The sequence below is a fragment of the Halichoerus grypus genome, chromosome 12 (assembly GCF_964656455.1).
Source record: "Halichoerus grypus chromosome 12, mHalGry1.hap1.1, whole genome shotgun sequence".
In the NCBI taxonomy this organism is placed as follows: domain Eukaryota; kingdom Metazoa; phylum Chordata; class Mammalia; order Carnivora; family Phocidae; genus Halichoerus; species Halichoerus grypus.
The window spans coordinates 19164868-19175608 of NC_135723.1; the positions used below are offsets into that span (position 1 = coordinate 19164868).

A 10741-nucleotide genomic window follows, 5' to 3' on the forward strand; every position below is an offset into this window, starting at 1 on the left:
TTGCATTTCCACCAACATTGTATGAGAGTTCCTTTTTCTCCACATCCTTGCCAACACTTGTTATTTCTTGTGTTTTTTATTTTAGCCATTCTGACAGGCAAAAGAGCTAAATGAAATGGAGATAATCAATATGCCTGATAGAGAATTCAAAGTAATGGTCATAAGGATACTCCCTGGACTTGAGAAAGAGTGGAGGATCTCAGTGTGAACTTAACAAAGAGATAACATATAAAAAAGAACCAATCGGAGATGAAGAACTCAATAACCATGATAAAAAAAAATACACTAACAGATTAGAGGAGGCAGAAGAATGGATCAGCAACCTGAAAGACAGGATAATGAAAAGCAACCAAGCTGAACAGCAAAAAGAAAAAAAAAATAGTAAAAAATGAGGATTCCTATTGATCTTTGAATTCACTTACTCTGTCATCTCCAGCTAAGTCCATTCAGTGAATTTTTTATTTCAGATACTATATTTTCCAGTCCTAAAATTTTCATTTTGTTTTATTTTTATTTCTCTTTTGAAATTTTCTATTTTTCTCATTTATTGACTCATATTTTGTTTTACTTCATTGAGAACCATTATAATAACTGTTTAAAAGTCCTTGTCTGCTATCTCTAATATCTAGCTGCTCTAAAGTACTGACTCAATTGGTTTTCTTTTCTCTTGAGGATGTGTTTAATTTTCATCGTTCTTTTTATGTTGGGAAATTTTGGATTTATCCTGGAGTTTGTGAATGGTAAGTTGTACAAATTCTTTATTTTGTTGTTTTCTCTAACCAGTGATTTCCTTTTGCTTATGTAACTCTGTTTCTTGCCTGGCAACTCCAGTCTCAATTCAGATCATCTGTCTTTAGCTCAGATGACTTGAGTCCGTTTTATGTATCTGTGGTTGAAGAATAAGTCAGAGGGGCGCCTGGGTGGCTCAGTCGTTAAGCGTCTGCCTTCGGCTCAGGTCATGATCCCAGGGTCCTGGGATCGAGCCCCGCATCGGGCTCCCTGCTCAGCAGGAAGCCTGCTTCTCCCTCTCCCACTCCCCCTGCTTGTGTTCCCTCTCTCACTATGTCTCTCTGTCAAATAAATAAATAAAATCTTTAAAAAAAAAAAAAGAATAAGAGAAACTGGTAGATAGAATCTGTGAATGTTCGTTCTGTCTCTTCTTCTGGGATATTTCAACTCTCTTCATCATCTATGATTTCCCCACTAAAGAGAATGGATTTCCTGGTGACACCTTTACCACCATGCACTGGCCATGTACCCAGGTTAAAAGCAACAGATACTGGAAAGTTACTTCATACAGCTCCCCTCCTCCAAGTATTTATTCCTCACCAGTGCCTGTCTGCTTCTGTTCTCTCTCCAGTGTCTTCATTGTTTGTTTGTTTTTTTGCTTTGTGCCCAGGTTTTATGGTTGTTTATTGTAGGAAATTTTTCCAGAAGAGTCTTATTCCATCATCACCTAATCAGAAATCCCTCTCAGTTATCTTTTAAATTCAAGAATCTTGTCACTTGAGGTCAAGTATTTTCTTCAGAGTCTTGCAGAAACTTGTTCACACAATGAAGAGTATCTGCTGAGAAGGCTATATTTGTACAGCCATGGTTCATCTTCAAAGCACTTAGCAAAATCTGGCCAATATTATCTTGAAAGCTCTTCTAAATTTCATCTTTAAGCTCAAAAACCCTGTTGAAAACACTTCCTCTAGTAAATCACCAAATTCATGTGTATAGCATGATATTTATGAGGCCATCCAGGTTTTCCCACATTTTATATTCTCAAGTGAATAGTTTTGTATATCAAAGTTAGCCATTTCATAGCATCATCCTAAACTTTCTTTTATTTTGTCTCCAAGAGTGTTCGACAATAGCAGTTCTCTGTGAAGAAGGTAGTGTGTTATGACAATGTGAGGACTTTTTTTTTAGCAAGAGGTAAAAGTTCTCATAGAATCAACCATTAACAAGGGATCATTAGTACAAAAATCAACACAATTCTCCCAAGAGAGACCTTTTGTTTGTAGATATGAAGGCTAAATGTTAATTATATCTTGGCCTTCACTTGTTGTGGGCAATACTTTCTGTTCTTGAATTTTACAATTACTTGCATATCTTACCAATGCATGGAATTTATTGGTGAAATCTGCTGCTTCATCAGTCTAAATAAAGAAGCTCTATGGCCTTTCAATTTATTTCACAAAACCTCTTCGAGTTCATGTAACGTGTCATCAATACTTCAACTTGTCACACTGCTTGAGAGTTCGGAACCTTTTCAATTTCTGGTACTGCTTCTTGTCCTAGCATTTTATGTACAATCATTGTACATGCTCACATCAATATGATCTTAATAATGTGGACACATCTTAATAATGTGACCAACTCTGTGACTTCCTGTTTGGGGCAATAAATTCTGTTACTTGAATAATTCACTTCCTCGTCCTTTTCACTGAATAACCCTGTTTTTAGCAAGACATTTCCTGTTTATTTTGAGATTATGATAGCTGTTTAAAGTAATCAGCACCGTGCTCGCTTCGGCAGCACATATACTAAAGTAATCAGCACCTTTGCTTTTCAAATGGCTCTGACTTGTATCTAAGTGGGTTTTTTCCCAATTTCATAGGAGCCATCGCCACATTTGTAAGTTGTTTGACATAGCAGGGGTTAGCAAATTGCGGTCCCTGGGCCAAATCCCTCCAGAGGCCTGTGTTTATACATCCCTCAGAGCTGAGATTGGTCTTTAAGTTTTTAAAGAGTTGTAAACAAACACAAAGAAATAAGAATATGTGACAAAGACCATATGTGGCCTACAAAGCCTAAAATATTTACTATCTCTAGTTGAGGTTTGCTTTGAACCAAGAAAGAATATATACTCTTCCTTTCATTGCCTCTAGTGACCAATGACACACTTGGTGAGCCAGCTGGCAGGGTTGGGAGTATTGCCTGTTTTAGTAGAACAGATTTTCTGTCTTAGAACAGTTGAAAAGTATCACAGAAGTGGGAAGAGAATGAGGCCCACAGATAGTAGAGTGGTCAGGCTTCGCCAAATTCTCATTAATGACTCAGACCCCATATGGATAAGCAAAGAGGCTTATATAAACTTTGTGTGGTGCTTCTGTCTGTACGGTCAGAATTTTACAACTCTATTAGATCCACCTACTGTGAAAGAAAAAATCACTCTCCCTTGACATCTGACATCACAGAAGCTAGCTTTGGGTCAAAAGCTTTGCTTTCTTCGGAGATTGGGCCTCTCTGTTGCCCAGCTCTAGCTTTCCCCTGCTAACCTGCCTACTTTTGCTATTCCAATTCAGGCTCAACCACAGCCATACCTCAGCATTACCACCTTGCAGGAAGGAGATTTCATTGTGGAATCTTTGTGGTTAAGTAGACAAAGAACTAGAGTGAATGGTTGAAGATCCAGGGAAAGAACAGAGGAATAGCTACAGAAGGACAGATATGCTTTATAAATGAGGACTTTGCAGGAAATGATGAAGGCCAGAAGTAGGCATAATTGAAGATTATATAATCATGAAGCTTAGAGATGAGGAGAATATGGGGTTGGCACCAACTCCTCCAATGTTAGTAGACAGCTCTGAAAGCTTAGAAATTACTAGAAATCAATTTAAATAAACTTTTGGTTTCATATCCTACATGACTTAATTCAAGTAACAGTCTTGAGAAATATCAAGGATACCCAATGAAGAATTATGGGTAGAGAGGTAAAGAGCCACCATATTCTTGCCAAATAGGCAGAGGGGGAAGGCAGGAAAATATTGAGAAGGAATATAAGAATATACTACCCTCCTGTAGCCAGCCTCTGTGATGGCCCTTGATCCTTGCCTTTTTTCTATTCACACCCTGTGCACTCTCCTCCCCACTGAATCAGAGCTGGACTGTGTGACCAATTGTTAAAACAACAATGTGCGACTTCTGAAGATAGGCCATAAAAGCCATTGGAGCTTTTCCTTGTTCTGTTGGATTACTCTTTCTGGGGAAGTTAGCTGCCATGCCATGAGGACACTCAAGCAACCCTGTGTCCAGGCCACATGGGGAGTAATGGAAGCCTTCCACCAGCAACCAGCACCAATTTGACAGCCATCTGATCAGGCCACCTTTGAACCAATACCTCATTACCAATGAAGCATTCAAATGGTTGCAGCCCCAGCCAACATCTGAATAAAATTCCTCACAAGAAAAAAATCCTGAGCCAAAAAACCCAGCCAGGCCACTAAAACTATAAGAAAATGAACATTTATTATTGTTTTAAGCTACTAGGTTTTTGGTTAATTTATTACCTAGCAATCAATAACTAATATACTGCCCTACCAGGACCAAGACTGGTAAGTAGAAACTCTCATCAATGAAGTAAAGAGCTGATAAACTTAGAAAAGATGAATGGGTTTCAAGGCTTGAGGATGTGAGGGTAGACTTTGGGATTCAAAGTTAGGACCTCTAGTCGATGGGTCAGGCTACAGGGGAGAGCTGAAAGCCAAGAGCTGGCTCTTTTTTCTAAACTCAAGAGAGTACAGTATATGATACCTTTATGGTTCTTTCCAGGTAGTTCAGCTAAGGTCAGCAGAATAAGAAGGGAAGCAGGGATTCAGGACAATAAGTCTGCCTAAGTATAAGAGACATTCTTGGTGATGTACCCAGATCCCCTTTACTGGACCAATGCACATTTCCCTAGCTGCTGCTCCTTCTCGAGGGAACTGTTATGATGCCCCTCACCCAGAAATGGCTGAGTGGTTATACTTTCCCCAAGGATGACCTGCAGCCATTAACTAAGTGATGTAGGGATATAAAAACAAACAAACAAAACAAAACAAAAAGCAAACAAAAAAACAAAAAAACCAAAGCCTCAATTTTTGTCAATTCTAGTGCCATCCTTGCTCCAGAGTTCCCCATGGGGTCAGACAGGCCAGACTTCAGCTGAAACCACATCTTATTTAGCTTTATCCTCTGTACTACCTTCCCTTACTCCCCTACAGAGTTCACCAGAGATCACTCCCACAGTAAATCACTGGTGCAAGAATCCCTGCCACAGATTTTTCTACAAGGATACCCAACCTAAGACACCAGGCATAAGGAAGCACATAAACCTATAGCATCTATTCCACTGCATTTTTCAGAAACCATGATTGCCTCAGATAGGGTATGGGGTGAGAACCCCAATAAGAATATGGCATGGTTATTAAATATGTAAATTCTCTTAACCCTAAGAGAAAAACTTAAGGAGAATTATAAAGATCTGGGGGCAAATCATGGGCCCATACCAATTATAAAGAGGAAAGGGGCATGCATAGATGATTATCTCCTTATTTTCAAGATTATTTTCTGAAGTACTACTACAAGCTATTTCAGACTCTGCAACACTAGTTTGACCCTATGGAACAATTTTATGGTCTTAGTATACATGGGGACATGGCATAATAAATTAGATAATGGCACCTATATTTGATGCTTCTATCAAAGAAGAAAATATGTACAGGGTTATATGATGTTATCTGACATGGTATCACCAAAGAGTTCTCAGGAAGCATTAATGTAAAGATAAAAATGAATCTAAGAAATTCACACATTGGGGGTTATATATACATATGTATATATATAACATATATATGTACATGTATATAATATAATGTATATATAATACATACATATGTATACACATACACGTAAATATAGTGTATATATGTATATATATAAAATACATATATATTTTATATAAATATAGTGTATGTATGTTTATATATAGATAAAACAAATCTGAAATCACAGCTTTTATATCCTCTGCCCAAGTCAATGGCCAAGGAAAAAGAATCTAGAAACTACAGAACACTTATGAAAGAAATTGAGGAAGACAAGAAGATGGAAAAACATTCCATGCTCATGGATTGGAAGAATAAACATTGTTAAAATGTTTATCCTGCCCAGAGAAATTTACACTTTCAATGCCAGCCTTATTAAAATACCATTGGCATTTTTCAAAGAGCTGGAACAAAAAATCCTAAAATTTGTATGGAACCAGAAAAGACCCCAAATCGCCAAGGGAATGAGGAAAAAGAAAAACAAAGCTAGGGGCATCATGTTGCTTGAATTCAAGCTATATTACAAAGCTGTGATCACCAAGACAGCATGGTATTGGCACAAAAGCAGACACATAGACCAATGGAACAGAATAGAGACTCCAGAAATGGACTCTCAACTCTATGGTCAACTAATCTTCAACAAAGCAGGAAAGAATCACAGCAATGCAATTCCAGCAATTGCACTACTAGGTATTTACCGCAAAGATACAGATGTAATGAAAAGAAGGGGCACATGCACCCCAATGTTCATAGCAGCAATGTCCACAATAGCCATACTGTGGAAGGAGCCAAGATGCCCTTCAATAGATGAATGGATAAAGAAGATGTGGTACATATATACAATGGAATATTATTCAGCCATCAGAAACAATGAATACCCACCATTTGCATCGACATGGATGGAACTGGAGGGGATTATGTTAAGTGAAGTCAGTCAAGCAGAGAAAGACAATTATCATATGGTTTTACTTATATGTGGAACATAAGCAATAACACGGAGGACCATAGGGGAAGTGATGGAAATCCAAAGGGGGAGAAATCAGAGAGGGAGATGAACCATAAGAGACTACGGACCCCGGGAAACAATCTGAGGGTTTCAGAGGGGAGGAGAGTGGGGGGAGGGGGTAACAGGGTAATGGGGATTAAGGAGGGCATGTGTTGTGATGAGCCCTGGGTGTTATACTTAACTAATGAATCATTGAACACTACATCAAAAACTAATTATGTATAAGATACCTAGGAATAAATCTAACCAAAGAGGCAAAGGATCTGTTCTCAGAAAACTATAAAATACTCATGAAAGAAATTGAGGAACACACAAAGAAATGGAAAAACGTTCCATGCTCATGGATTGGAAGAACAAATATTGTGAAGATGTCAATGCTACCTAGAGCAATCTACACATTCAATGCAATCCCCATCAAAATACCATCACCTTTTTTCAAAGAAATGGAACAAATAATCCTAAAATTTGTATGGAACCAGAAAAGACCCTGAATAGCCAGAGGAATGTTGAAAAAGAAAAGCAAAGCTGGTGGCATCACAATTCCGGACTTCCAGCTCTATTACAAAGCTGTCATCATCAAGACAGTATGGTACTGGCACAAAAACAGACACATAGATCAATGGAACAGAATAGAGAGCCCAGAAATGGACCCTCAACTCTATGGTCAACTGATCTTCGACAAAGCAGGAAAGAATGTCCAATGGAAAAAAGACAGTCTCTTCAACAAATGGTGTTGGGAAAATTGGACAGCCACATGCAGACGAATGAAACTGGACCATTTCCTTACACCACACACAAAAATAGACTCCAAATGGTTGAAAGACCTCAATGTGAGACAGGAGTCCATCAACATCCTAAAGGAGAACACAGGCAGCAACCTCCTCGACCTCAGCCGCAGCAACTTCTTCCTAGAAACATCGCCAAAGGCAAGGGAAGCAAGGGCAAAAATGAACTCTTGGGACTTCATCAAGATAAAAAGCTTTTGCGCAGCAAAAGAAACAGTCAACAAAACCAAAAGACAACCGACAGGATGGGAGAAGATATTTGCAAATGACATATCAGATAAAGGGCTAGTATCCAAAATCTATAAAGAACTTATCAAACTCAACACCCAAAGAACAAATGATCCAATCAAGAAATGGGCAGAAGACATGGACAGACATTTTTCCAAAGAAGACATCCAAATGGCCAAGAGACACATGAAAAAGTGCTCAACCTCGCTCGGCATCAGGGAAATCCAGATCAAAACCTCAATGAGATACCACCTCACACCAGTCAGAATGGCTAAAATGAACAAGTCAGGAAATGACAGATGTTGGCGGGGATGCGGAGAAAGGGGAACCCTCCTACACTGTTAGTGGGAATGCAAGCTGGTGCAGCCACTCTGGAAAACAATATGGAGGTTCCTCAAAGAGTTGAAAATAGAGCTACCCTACAACCCAGCAATTGCACTACTGGGTATTTACCCCAAAGATACAAATGTAGGGATCCGAAGGGGTACGTGCACCCCGATGTTTATAGCAGCAATGTCCACAATAGCCAAACTGTGGAAAGAGCCAAGATGTCCATTGACAGATGAATGGATAAAGAAGATATGGTATATATATATACAATGGAATATTATGCAGCCATCAAAAGGAATGAGATCTTGCCATTTGCAATGACGTGGATGGAACTGGAGGGTGTTATGCTGAGCGAAATAAGTCAATCAGAGAAAGACATGTATCATATGACCTCACTGATATGAGGAATTCTTAATCTCAGGAAACAAACTGAGGGTTGCTGGAGTGGTGGGGGGTGGGAGGGATGGGGTGGCTGGGTGATAGACATTGGGGAGGGTATGTGCTATGATGAGCACTGTGAAGTGTGCAAGACTGTTGAATCACAGATCTATACCTCTGAAACAAATAATGCAATATATGTTAAGGAAAAAAAAAGAAGAAGAAGACAGCAGGAGGGGAAGAATGAAGGGGGGGAATCAGAGGGTGAGACGAACCATGAGAGACGATGGACTCTGAAAAACAAACTGAGGGTTCTAGAGGGGAGGGGGGTGGGAGGATGGGTTAGTCTGGTAATGGGTATTAAAGAGGGCACGTTCTGCATGGAGCACTGGGTGTTACACACAAACAATGAATCATGGAACACTACATTAGAAACTAATGATGTAATGTATGGTGATTAACATAACAAAAATTTTAAAAAACGAATTATGTAATACACAGTGGCTAACTGAACATAAAAAAAAATGAATCCAAGAAATTCACACATTGGGGGATATATATATATATATATATATATATATATATACACACACACATATATATACACACACACATATACATATATAATATAATGTATATATAATACATACATATATATGTATACATATACATGTAAATATAGTGTGTGTGTGTATATATATATATAAAACAAATCTGAAATCATAGCTTTTATATCCTCTGCCCAATGGCCAAGGAAAAAAATCAATAAAAGAATCATTTTTTACTTTCCTGGTAAAGAACTTCTGGAGATATTCTACTAATTTTAATTCTGATAGCTTTCTCTTAGTGACATGCCATCATCAATTCATAACCTTTCTTATCATGTATTCAACTAGATGGGAATGCCTATCATCTTCATGCTCAAAGTACAGTAGCAAATGGAGGCAATTGCCTTTAGGCAAGATTGTCCCCAAGATTGATCCACTCACCCTCTTCCCTCTTCCACCACCCCCTGCTGGCCACTGGTCTGTCACTAAAGAAATAAACCCCTGGAAAAAAAGAAGAGGATTCTACCAGCTGGTAATCTACACACAGAATCTTCATCCAAACAAAGCCAGCTGGGCTGTCTTTTCTGCCATGTAACCATCTAATCAGGCCTAACTTCCACTCTGTGGAAATGTTGGACAGTTACAGAATCAATCACAGTTGCCTGCCCCAGCTCAAACACCTGCCTAGGAAGAGCTCCAATCTGCACCACTTACAACCAGCTTGAATTTGGCAAGAACACTAAAGTCAATAAACTTGGGTCTATAATTGTCACCAACTCTCTGGGACCCAAGGACCTTCACCTCTCTGTGCCTCAGTTTCCTCAGCTGCAAAAATGGAGAGATTGGTTTTGATCATTGTGTCTGCATCAGGAAACACTGGTTCAGAGAGAGAATTTTCACACAAGAAAAGATTATGATTATGTGATCCAGAGATCACCGCAAATTATTGTCCCTACTTAGGGGATTCCCAGTATATTGAATATCATAAAGGTTTTCTATAATAAATAAATGTGTTTGACATCATTTAAACCAAAAAAAAAAAAAAATGTTGACCATGGAAATTTTTTTGGTGGAATACTTACTAAAACTCCATGCAGTCTTTTTTAGGTGGAACCTTGAACTAGAGGAATCTTTCCAGCTTCATAGGTCAGCAATTGTAGTTGGCCTGATCAAACACCAGTCTAGATGTTGCTGTGAAGGTAATTTTTAGATGGGACCAATATTTAAACCAGTAGACTTTGAGCAGATTATTCTCCCATAATGAGGGTGGGCCTCATCCTATTGGTTGAAGGTCTTAAGAGCAAAGTCTGAGGTTATCAGAAGAAGGGATTTGGCCTCAGGAGTGCAACATAGAAACCCTGCTTGAGTTCCCAGACTTCATGGTCTGCCATGTGTATTTTGGATTCAAAATTGCATCCACTTCTACCTGAATTCCCAGACTGCCAATATCCTCTGTGGATTTCAGATTTGCCAGCTCCCACAGTGACATGAACATATTCCTTAAAATAATTCAATCTCAGATAGATGGAAGGGAAGGAGGGAAGGAGAGACAGAGAGAGAGAGAGATTCTTACTGGTTCTATTTCTGGACAACCCTGACTAATGTGTTGGTATTTTGCTGTGATTGAACCAGATACCTCTATAGAATAATATAAATCTCCATTGTCTGCTTTTTGTCATCTCATGTAATATGAACCCTCTCAAGGGTTTTTCACAAAAGAAATAATTATCTTCTGGAGCAACTGAGGGACAAGATGGTAGTGTGGAAAGAGTACTATATTAAGAGACAAGACAATTAGTGCCCATTACATGCCTTGATCACTCAGGGACTTGATTGTGGCACCAGTAGAAGTAGGATAGTGGTGCCCTGCCTATCTGAGATACTGACTTGCTG

At 38.9% G+C, this 10741-nt stretch overlaps 1 long non-coding RNA gene across 2 annotated transcripts in view; it reads left to right on the top strand.

Annotated features, from left to right (window-relative positions):
• The window catches only part of LOC118546359 (uncharacterized), a 566662-nt gene extending 565642 nt beyond the window's left edge, over positions 1 to 1020 (top strand). For both annotated transcript variants that reach the window (XR_013443080.1, XR_013443082.1), the window contains one exon: positions 86 to 1020. This is a non-coding gene — a long non-coding RNA (uncharacterized LOC118546359). The remainder of the gene's footprint in view (positions 1 to 85) is intronic.
• Positions 1021 to 10741: the final 9721 nt, after the last annotated feature.